Source organism: Arachis hypogaea, chromosome 3 (genome assembly GCF_003086295.3).
Source record: "Arachis hypogaea cultivar Tifrunner chromosome 3, arahy.Tifrunner.gnm2.J5K5, whole genome shotgun sequence".
Lineage (NCBI taxonomy): Eukaryota > Viridiplantae > Streptophyta > Magnoliopsida > Fabales > Fabaceae > Arachis > Arachis hypogaea.
The window spans coordinates 77,284,200-77,296,020 of NC_092038.1; the positions used below are offsets into that span (position 1 = coordinate 77,284,200).

General features: G+C 35.4%; 1 non-coding gene across 1 annotated transcript; it reads right to left on the reverse strand.

Moving 5' to 3' along the window:
- Window positions 1-11,463: 11,463 nt before the first annotated feature.
- On the reverse strand, window positions 11,464-11,571 carry LOC112793747 (small nucleolar RNA R71). Its single transcript, XR_003198444.1, has one exon. It is a non-coding gene; the product is annotated as a small nucleolar RNA R71 (small nucleolar RNA).
- Between the last annotated feature and the right edge of the window lie 250 nt (window positions 11,572-11,821).

The window sequence follows — 11,821 nt, forward strand, 5'->3', positions numbered from 1 at the left end:
TGTGGAGGCTCTCCCGATCTCCTTGCTTAATCTCTAACAGGCTTGGGGCATGTTTGGCTTTGTCTTTCTTGATGGAGAATCTGGCTAGGAACTTCTCAACGAGGTCATACAACCTTGCTATTGACCTTGGTGGCAAGCTATCGAACCACTTTATTGCCGTTTTGGTTAAGGTGGTTGGGAAAGTTTTATAGCGGATTGCATCTAAGGCATCCGTGAGATACATCCTACTTCTAAAATTGCTGAGATGATGGCTTGGATCTGATGTGCCGTCGTATGGGGTTATGTCAAGAGCTTTAAAGTCCTTTGGGACTTTATTTTTCATGATCTCTTTAGTGAATGGGTCTTGATCTTTGTGGGAGCTATCTTCATGACTGGATCGAATGGTTTTGGATTTAAGGTCAGCCTCGAGCTTTAGGAGCTTGTCCTCTAACTCTCGACGTCGTCTTGTTTCCCTCCAGAGATCTCTTTCAGGTTTGCGCTGGTGTTCGGCCTCCTGTTCGAGCTGCTTGAGACGTTCCTGCTATTCTCGGAGGGCATCTAAAATTTCTATGTTTGGAGAATGCTTGTCTCCGTTAGGTTGAGGAGTGTCTTTTGACATGGTATCTGTGTTTTTAAGCGGCATTCTTTCTTCCAAACCAGAGTTGTGATCGTTGTCGAGGTTGTCCGCCATGGTAACGGGATGACTTCCAGGTTCCCCGGCAATGCCGCCAATGTTCCGAGGGTTACCTGAAACTGAAGGTCGATCTCGGATGAGATCTGCTATTGTGGCCGAAGCTATCACGTCTGACTTGTTGAACTGGGCGGTGCTGCTAATCCAAGTTCATCGGAGGGTGGTGGTACTTGCAAGAGACTCCGATGCTTAAGTTAGCACGTGCTTTAGGTAGGTTTTTTTGTAGAATCAGAGTATGAGTTATACTTGGGTGCTCCAGTATATTTATAGTAATGTTGAGTTGTCTTCCTTGAGATAAGATAGTTATCTTATCTTATCTTATCTTTTTAGGGGAACTGCCTTATCTTTTAGGGCCTGGCCACCTTTAGAGTAGGCTTTGTTCCTTTGTTTGGGCCAACTTGGATCTTTATAGTGATTTGGCCGAATTCTTCAGAAAGAGGTTAGTGGCGATCCAATCTGAAGAGGTCGGTCGCTCGTGTCTTCAGTTAGCCCGGGTCGCATAGCTCGACCCAAGGTATGAACATATGTGCTTAAAGTGGCAGTGAAATCAGAGAAGGTTGATAATGATGAAGATGGGATATGAAAAGAGAGGAAATTACAAGAGTTATAAAGAGAATGATGGAAAATTATTTAGTTGCATTTATGTAGTGTATTATTATTCTATAAATGAATAATGTATGTAACTTGTCAAAACAACCTAAGTTTGTGATCCTTATATTTTTTTATATCAATAGCATGCCTAATTTAATATTTTAGAGGAATTTGAAATCCCATGTGCTTTAAGTTGAAAGTTTCATTTTCAATATTTCAGTTGCTGTATTTATTATCCTGTGTGTGTAGGTATGTACTTCAATATGAGTCGCAAATTTTGATTGCACTAAGCATTGCCATCCAAGACTGGATCAGATCAAGTAGCTCTGTTGAACTCTGTATTTTATTTTATTTTATTTTATTTTATTTTTTACTTAAGAGTCAAATATATTTGATATATTCTAAGTACCCTTGTGTCACCATTTGATTTTATAGACAACAGATGGGCAATTGCAGTGGATAGGTTGGTTATGTTTCTTGGTTGTAACACTTCTGTCAATAGATAAAATATATTCATGCATATAGAAATGCCTTAATGGCTGTTCAAAAACAGCACACACAGTTAGCCTAGAAATTTCTTATAAGGACAGAGGCTTAGTTGCTTTGAATCTTCAGTTATAGGCTTCTAGCGATACTCATCATCTTAACCATTCAATATTATGGTTTCATCATATCTATATCTACTGATCTATTCTGATCCATTCATCTTTGATAAATTTTTCTTCGCCTGAGGAAATTGTTTCTTTTATTTAGGTTAAAAAAATCTCCTTAATATCTTGGTGTAATTACTTTCCCTTAATGATATGATCTTGTGAATTATGAATCACGTTTTATTGATTCTTTAAAATTTTTACATCATATTTAGCCTAGTAATCCTCTTTGTTGAAACAGATCAGACAAGGCAGGTAAGGTGCTTGCTGATGTCTTGCTGAAAGGCTTGCTGGAAAACAGGTAACACCAGCTAATATCACAGCAAAAAGATTGATTATGCTATTGCCTCACTGTATAATCTGATATATTTTGTAGCTTTTTATTTATAGTCCAAGCCTGTCACACTAGTAGGTTTTTCATTAGGGACAATGGTAGTCTCGAATATCATCATCTCTTGGTTTTCATATGTATTAGAAAATTATATTAGTTTTTGGTTTATGAAACCTTCATACTGTGCTAACTTATACAGACAGACTAGTGGAAAGGGTTGTTAAACATGGAGAACCCATCTTGATTAAAGATGAAAATTGGGAGGCAGCTAGAAAGGTACCTAGCTATAACACCCCTACAACCTATTTTTAAATCTCCCTCTATTAACTTTTTATTAAGTATTCAGTGATCCAACCCACATGCAGATGGTAGCTGGAAGGTTTGTGAACGCTTACTCTAAGAATAATTGAACACTAGGTGTAACCTTTCGTATTACCCTAATTTTATTTTTATATTTAAAATTTTATTTGTCTTGTTATCTAATATTTTGTATAAATTTTATTTCTATATTTAAAAGTTTATTTGCATTTACTATTTTTCAAATAAAAAAATAATTAAAAAAAGTATAGCTATTAAAATTGGCTGTAGCATTGTCGTTTTTTAAGTTTAAAATATACAAGAAAAAAAATATTAACAAAGATTTCTCGGTATCTAAATAATTAAATCGACGGCCATTGTGACAATTTTATTGAATCAAATATTGGCAGAAATGTTGTCGATTTTATTAAGCAGGTAAAATTCTCAAACTCATATAATAGACGGAAATATTATCAATTTTGTTGAATCAAATATCGACAGAAATGTTGTCGATTTTATATAATAATATCAACACAACGTTGTCGATTTTAGTAAAAACATAAAATTCTCAAACTCATATTATAGATGGAAATATTGTCGATTTTACCAAATTATTATCGACGGCTTAATAAGCCGTCGCTTTTATTAGAATTTTGAAAAATCAACAAGCTTAATAGCGACCACTTTCGCCGTCGATTTTTAATATTATGTACAGCTTAACTGTCGATTTGACCATCAATTTTAATGATGTTTTTTATTTCATGTGAGTGTTTAAAGTCAACTTATTTTATTTTATTTTATTGCTTGTTGTTTTAGTATGTTTATCTACTTAAATTTTGAATTGTTTATTATTTTATTTTGTTATTTTAATCATACCCTTTTAAATTATTAAGTTTATTCAGTGTAATCATTCTTTTTCAAGTTATATTCTATTAGATTATTTTTATTATAAGTTTTCTCAAGTATCACATGTGAAATTTGTTGTTGCAAGCCAACTTCAATACTAAGGACACTAAGTTAGTAAGTCCTGGGTTGAGCTCACTTTTTTAAAGGAGTCATATTCGCTCTTCGAATTGATATTTTGATACAAACTTGATTGACACTTACAATCGAGGGTCGAAAAAAACTCAAGCGAAGCGCATTGGCATGCCTAGTGGGACCTTGGGCAAATTTAGTGTCACTTGTTGTATGCAATTGCATATTGGAAAGCTAGTAAGAATGTTTGATAGAGCTTCCACCTCAACGGATACGTAGAATAATGACTCTGGACAACCCGCAGAAGATGTTATAAGAAGGCCAGAGGCCGAGTCATCATCTCCAATGGCTAGTATAAGTCGGAGAACTAATCCAATAAGAGTTTCATAAGGAATCCCATTCACTTTCCCCTTTCCTTGGCTTATATATGAATTACCATCTAACTGTTTACCATCTTATAAAAATCCAAGTATTGTAGGTTGTGGAGGAGGACCTGCCATAAAAAACAAACCTTTATATAATCCATTGTCTCCTCCTGGATACCCTTTGTCGGGTACATAGGGTAGTTACAATCCCATGTTTAACCACAATGCTTATAATCACTTAATGGTTTATCCTTCATACTTAGGGTCTGCACCTACATCTCTCTGGGCTAATATGGCAATGCTAGGTGTTTTTCAAACACAGGATATAGAATCGATACAACCACGAATATCGACCCTTTCAAGACGAGATTTTGTGTTTCCAGAAATGTTAAGGTAGTTACTTGTCAGAATTGCACCATCAAATACTATTAAGTCCCTAGCTGTATTTAGGCAATAGATCAAAGATAGTCATCATGACTTAGTCAACATGCTTACACAATAGATGACTACAATCTTAAATTCCATGATAGAAAATAATAATGAAAGGATATAGCAAGTAGCTCGACGTGTTGACGATATTACTAGAGCAATTAATCGACCATTTAATCCTCTACTACCTCTAATAGGGCAAAATAATCCTCTAGTGATTTTGAATAGGGAGACAATCCAAATAGAGTCCTACATGAGGCAAGAGCAAACAATACTACTCAAGCCTAAGGGCAAAGCATAACTCAAGTTGTAGAACAATATTGAATAGGGCATGATTTAACATAGGGGTCACAAATCAATCTTATTTTATTTCACCTTTTCTTGATTATGTTTTACAAGGTGAACTCCTTAGAGGCTTTTAGAACCCCAAAATCACTCACCAAATTTTCAGGAGAAAATGGTGAATCAACATTCGAACATGTGACTCGAAACACCATCGAGATTGGCAAATTGGCAAGTAATGAATATTTGAAAATGAGATATTTTCCTTATTCTTTCACTAAAAATACTTTTACATGGTTTTTAAATTTGCAACCTAAATCAATTCACAGTTGAGAATAACTTGAAAGAAGTTTTCATGATCAATTCATTAAAAGAGAATTAAAGGTGACTTTATATCAGATTAATTTACAATTAAGATAGAAAAGATTGGTCAATTGATTACTATCTAATACGTCTCAAGAATATTAGAAACATATCTTTCACTCCTATTCTCAAACCAGAAGTTGTTAAGATGTTAATCAATGATCTTGATTTCAATGTAAGAAATAAGTTAGTCAATCAACAATTCCTCGGCCTTGCTCAGTTGGCTGATAAAGTACAATAGATTGAGAAGATTCTTCACATTCAATCTCTTCCTCACCGAATATATCCAACTCTTCTCCGTCACTCAAATCATAAATATGAGGTTGGGAGGAATCTACCTCAACGTTGCTTTCAATGTCATCAGGAGAAGGTTCTTCTAACTCAAGGATTTCGCTTGTGGAAGCAGATTTATTACTAGGAGGGCTTGATTCATGATCATCATTACCAAGGGAACTTCCTTCTTGATCAATTCCATCCAATTCTTCATAGGGAATATGATTTAGAGGTTGTGCACTACCCTCCTCAACATTAAATTCAAGCTTCTTGGAGGAATACTCTGTAACTCTAGATTCCCATGGAGGTTCAGCATCTCCTAAGTCTTCAACCACTTCTTCCTCTTCAATAAGTATGACTTCCTCCAATTGTTCCAATACAAAGTCACATCTCTCACTTTCCACCGGAGTTTCTAATTTATCCTTCATGCTACGCTCCTCATTAGATTCTCCACATGCGGCCATGGGGGTACTATGAGCATTGAAGCGCAGTGAAGAAAAATTATCTACTACCTCGGTCAAGGTAGCTATGAACTCTAGTGTCGTCTTTTGCATCTATCTTTGCTCTTGAAGAAGAACACCAAGGGTGTCATCCATTGGAGATTGTAGTGGATATGAGAGTTCATTACTTGGGAAGAAGGGTTCATGATAGGAAGGTGGTTCATCATGATAAGTATGTGGCGGTTCAACACTCTCCATCTTTTCCACTTGTTGTACAACACACCCCAGTACCTTGTTCTCAAGTTGAGAATTGTTAGCCATGAGAGCTTCGTGTTCTTTTCGGCTTTCCTCTCGCTCTATTTGATGGATGGTTTCGTGAAGTCGATCCATTACTTCCTTAAAATGATTCTGTGACTCTTGTTCCGCTTGGCTAACATAATTAAGATCATATTGTGGTTGAAAGTTTGCATACATTGGAGGTGGTGTATATTGAGGTGATAGTTCTTGGGAGTAATTGGATTGGAATTGGGTGGCTCTATGTAGGGTTCATATGGCTCAAAAGGTGGTTGGTGTGGTGGATATGGATTAGGGTCATATGGAGGTGTTTGGTAAAACAAAGCTTGTGAGTATAGTGGTTGAGGGCAATATTGAGGAGGGGGTTCATAGGTATATGGTGGTGGTTGTTGATTGTCACAAAGAGGTCCACCATAATTATTGTCATGGTATGCATCATAGAATGATTGTTGCTCATAGCACATTGGAGGAGGTTGTTGCCAAGAGTGTTGATCAAATCCTTGTGGCTCTTCCCATCTTTAATTATCCCATCCTTGATGCAAGCCTTCATTGTAATCTCCACTTCCTACAATATAATTGTAACCACACTCATAGCCAAAAGGGTGAAAACTCATAGTAACAAGAGAAAATAAAAACAAAAGCTAATAAGAAATAATGAAATTAAACTCCTAAAACTAGAAATAACTAACAAAGAAACAAAAGGCAAATATATTCACAATAACCAATTATAAGGCACACATTTGGAAGTCCTCTGGCAACAGCGCCATACGCACACCAGCCTGTATGCCCTCTGTTGGGAGCGCTTGCACGCCTTGTGTGCCCGCATCTCCCTTTGTTATGGGCTTTATGTGTGCGCACCACTCACTCTGCTGGGAGCGCTGGCACGCCCTATGCGTATGAACCCCTGCGCTATGTCTTATCTCTTGCTTATTGTTTACTGACAACCTAGGCTACTTAATTGAGGACACATGCTATTTCTTTTGCGTATGTGGTTATTGTTTTTACCCGGCCAATGTGTGTGTTCTAAACCGTGCGCACTTAGAATACACACATTGTCTTTTATCATACCACACATCTTACTTTTCCTCAATTCTTGTTTATTTGCTATCTACAGTAGCCTGAGCCCCAGTGCCCACCAGCTGAAGGTGGAGCCTCATAGTTCTACACCCCCGGATTGAGTGCATGCATGGAGGACCATGCAACGTTTAAGTGTGGGGGAGGATTCGCAATTTTCAGGGCATGAATTTCTCTTTCTCAACACCTCGCACTATTTTCATAGTTTTGATAGTTATGTTTTTGTAAATATTTGTTTATTATTTCATTGTGTTGCATTTTTGCCTAGTTTGCTTGTATATATCTTAGCTTGCTTATATATAGATATATCAAGTTTTCTTATAGTTTAATAGTAGTAAATATTTGCATTTGCATGTTGCCTAGTATAGGAAATAAGTTTGGTGAAAACAACAAAGAATTTTCAAGAAATCTCTTTTAGGGCGTTCCATCGATTAGATTTGAAAACTTATTTTTGAACTTGCTTGAAGTATTTTTATGGAACATAGAAAAGAGTTTGAACAAAACACCAAGTGAAATTTGAGCTTTAATTGTGTGGTGGCACATTTTTAACCACAAATTTTGTTGTTGTGTGCTATACTCCTTTATGATTGTGATCTTAGATTTGCTTGAATCTTTATGTCCTATATTTGATGTTTTGAATACATTTAGTATGATTAAGGCCATTTTTGAAATTGAACTCACTAACCCATATGGCCAACCCTTATGATGAGCGGATAATTTATACGCTTTTTGGAATTATTTTTAGGTAGTTTTTAGTAGAATCTAGCTACTTTTAGGGATGTTTTTATTAGTTTTTATGAAAAATTCACATTTTTGGACTTTACTATGAGTTTGTGTATTTTTCTGTGATTTCAGGTATTTTCTAGCTGAAATTGAGGGAACTGAGCAAAAATCAGATAGGAGGCTGAAAAAGGACTACAGATGCTGTTGGATTCTAACCTCCCTGAACTCGAAATAGATTTTCTGGAGCTACAGAACTCCAAATGGCACGCTCTCAATTGCGTTGGAAAGTGGACATCCAAGGGTTTCCAGCAATATATAATAGTCTATACTTTATTTGAATTTAGACGATGCAAACTGGCGTTCAACGCCAGTTCCATGCTGCATTTTAGAGTAAAACGTCAGAAACACGTAACAAACCAGAGTTAAACGCCAAAAACACGTTACAACTTGGCATTTAACCCCAAGAGAAGCATCTGCACGTGTAAAGCTCAAGCTCAACCCAAGCACACACCAAAGTGGGCCCCGAAAGTGGATTTCTGCACTTAGATTTATTTCTGTAAACCCTAGTAACTAGTTTAGTATAAATAGAACTTTTTACTATTGTACTGAGGGTCTTTTCCCCTAATTTTCGAATTCACATATGTCATTTAGGGAGGCTGGCTATTCGGCCATGCCTAGGCCTTGTTCTTATGTATTTTCAATGGTGGAGTTTCTACACACTATAGATTAAGGTGTGGAGCTCTGCTGTTCCTCGAGTATTAATGCAATTACTACTGTTTTCTATTCAATTCATGATTATTCTCATTCTAAGATATTCATTCGCACTTCAACCTAATGAATGTGATGATCCGTGACACTCATCACTATTCTCACTTATGAACGCGTGCCTGACAAACACTTCCATTCTACCTGCGAAAGCTAGAGTGTGTATCTCTTGGATTCCTTAATAAGAATCTCCGTGGTATAAGCTAGAATCCATTGGCAGCATTCTTGAGAATCCAGAAAGTCTAAACCTTGTCTGTGGTATTCCGAGTAGGATTCAGAGATTGAATGACTGTGACGAGCTTCAAACTCGCGAATGTAGGGCGTGGTGACAGACGCAAAAGGATAGTAAATCCTATTCCTGAGAGGACGTGTGGTGATTAGCCGTGTGGTGAAAGCGCACCTGGACCATTTTCACTGAGAGGACGGACGGTAGCCATTGACAACGGTGATCCCCCAACATACAGCTTGCCATGGAAAGGGGTAAGAATGATTGGATGAAAGCAGTAAGAAAGCAGAGATTCAGAAGGAACACAGTATCTTCATGCGCTTATCTGGAATTTCCACCAATGAAATACATAAGTATCTCTATCTCTATTTTATGCTTTATTTATCTTTATATTCAAAAACCATTATAACCATTAGAATCTGCCTGACTGAGATTTACAAGATGACCATAGCTTACTTCATACCGACAATCTTCGTGGGATCGACCCTTACTCACGTAAGGTTTATTACTTGGACGACCCAGTGCACTTGCTGGTTAGTTATGCGAAGTTGTGAAAAAGAGTGATATTATAATTGTGCGTACCAAGTTGTTGGCGCCATTGAGATCACAATTTCGTGCACCAAGTTTTTGGCACCATTGCTGGGGATTGTTTGAGTTTGGACAACTGACGGTTCATCTTGTTGCTCAAATTAGGTAATTTTCTTTTCAAAAAAGTTTTCAAAAATATTTCAAAATTTTTTTTCTCTTTTTTGTTTTTACAAAAATAATTTTCAAAAAAATCCAAAAAAATTAATAAAATCATAAAAATCAAAAAAATATTTTTTATTTCTTGTTTGAGTCTAGTGTCAATTTTTAAGTTTGGTGTCAATTGCATGTTTTTAAAATTTGTGCATTTTTTCGAAAAATTCATGCATTGCATTCTTCATGATCTTCAAGTTGTTCTTGACAAGTTTTCTTGTTTGATCTTCATATTTTCTTGTTTTGTGTCTTTTCTTGTTTTTCATATGCATTCTTGAATTCATAGTGTCTAAGCATTAAAAATTTCTAAGTTTGGTGTCTTTCATGTTATTCTTTTCTTGAAAATTTTTCAAAAATAAGTTCTTGATGTTCATCTTGATCTTCAAAGTGTTCTTGGTGTTCATCTTGACATTCATAGTGTTCTTGCATGCATCATGTGTTTTGATTCATAATTTTCATGTTGTGAGTCATATTTGTGTTTTTCTCTCTCCTCATTAAAAATTCAAAAATAAAAAATATTTTCCCTTATTTTACTCATAAATTTCAAAATCTTTGGGTTGACTTAGTCAAAAATTTTTAAAATAAGTTGTTTCTTGTTAGTCAAGTCAAGATTTCAATTTTAAAAAATCCTATCTTTTCAAAATCTTTTTCAAAAATCAAATCTTTTTCATTTTTCTTCTATATTTTCGAAAATTTTTAAAATCTTTTTCTTATCTTTACTTCATAATTTTCAAAAACTTTACTAATAATTAATGTGATTGATTCAAAAATTTGAAGTTTGTTACTTTCTTGTTAAGAAAGGTTCAATCTTTAAATTCTAGAATCATATCTTTTAGTTTCTTGTTAGTCAAGTAATCAATTTTAATTTTAAAAATCAAATCTTTTTAATTTCCTTTTCAAATCTTTTTCAAAATAAATTTCAATCATATCTTTTCAAACATATCTTTTTCAAATCATATCTTTTTCAAAAATCAATTTCAAAAATCTTTTCTAACTTCCTATCTTTTTTATTTTCAAATCTTTTTCAACTAACTAATTGACTTTTTATTTGTTTCTTATCTTTTTCAAAACCACCTAACTACTTTCCTCTCTCTAATTTTCGAAAATCACTTTTCTCTTTTTCAAAATTCTTTTTAATTAACTAATTGTTTCAAATTTTAATTTTAATTTTATTTCTTCTCTTAATTTTCGAAAATCACTAACTTTTTTTCCTCAAAAATAATTTTCGAAATTCTCTCCCTCTCATCTCTTTCTATTTATTTATTCATTTACTAACACTTCTCCTCATCTCAAAATTCGAACCCTCTCTTCTCCTCTGTGTTTGAATTTTTCTCTTCTCCTTCTCTTCTTCTTATTTTCTTCTACTCACATAAAGGAATCTCTCTACTGTGGTAAAGAGGATCCCTATTATTATTTTTGTCCCTTCTTTTTCATATGAACAGGAGCAAAGACAAGAACATTCTTGTTGAAGTAGATCCTGAACCTGAAAGGACTCTGAAGAAGAAACTAAGAGAAGCTAAAATACAACAATCCAGAGAAAACCTTACAGAAATTTTTGAAAAAGAAGAGGAGATGGCAGCTGAAAATAATGACAACAATAATAATGCAAGGAGGATGCTAGGTGATTATACTACACCTACTTCCAATTTTTATGGAAGAAACATCTCAATCCCTGCCATTGGAGCAAACAATTTTGAGCTGAAGCCTCAACTAGTTGCTCTAATGCAACAGAACTGCAAGTTTCATGGACATCCATCAGAAGATCCCTATCAGTTTTTAACTGAGTTCTTGCAGATCTGTGATACTATTAAGACTAATGGAGTAGATCATGAAGTCTACAGGCTCATGCTTTTCCCTTTTGTTATAAGAGACAGAGCTAGAACATGGTTGGACTCACAACCTAGAGATAGCCTGGACTCTTGGGATAAGCTGGTCACAGCCTTCTTGGTCAAGTTCTTTCCTCCTCAAAAGTTGAGCAAGCTTAGAGTGGATGTTCAGACCTTCAGGCAAAAAGATGGTGAATCCTTCTATGAAGCTTGGGAAAGATACAAGCAGTTGACCAAAAAGTGTCCTTCTGACATGCTTTCAGAGTGGACCATTTTGGATATATTCTATGATGGTCTATCTGAGCTTTCCAAGATGTCACTGGACCATTCTGCAGGTGGATCCATTCACCTAAAGAAAACACCTGTAGAAGCTCAAGAACTCATTGACATGGTTGTAAATAACTAATTCATGTACACCTCTGAGAGGAATCTTGTGAGTAATGAGACGCCTCAAAGGAAGGAAGTTCTTGAAATTGATGCTCTGAATGCCATATTGGCTCAGAATAAAA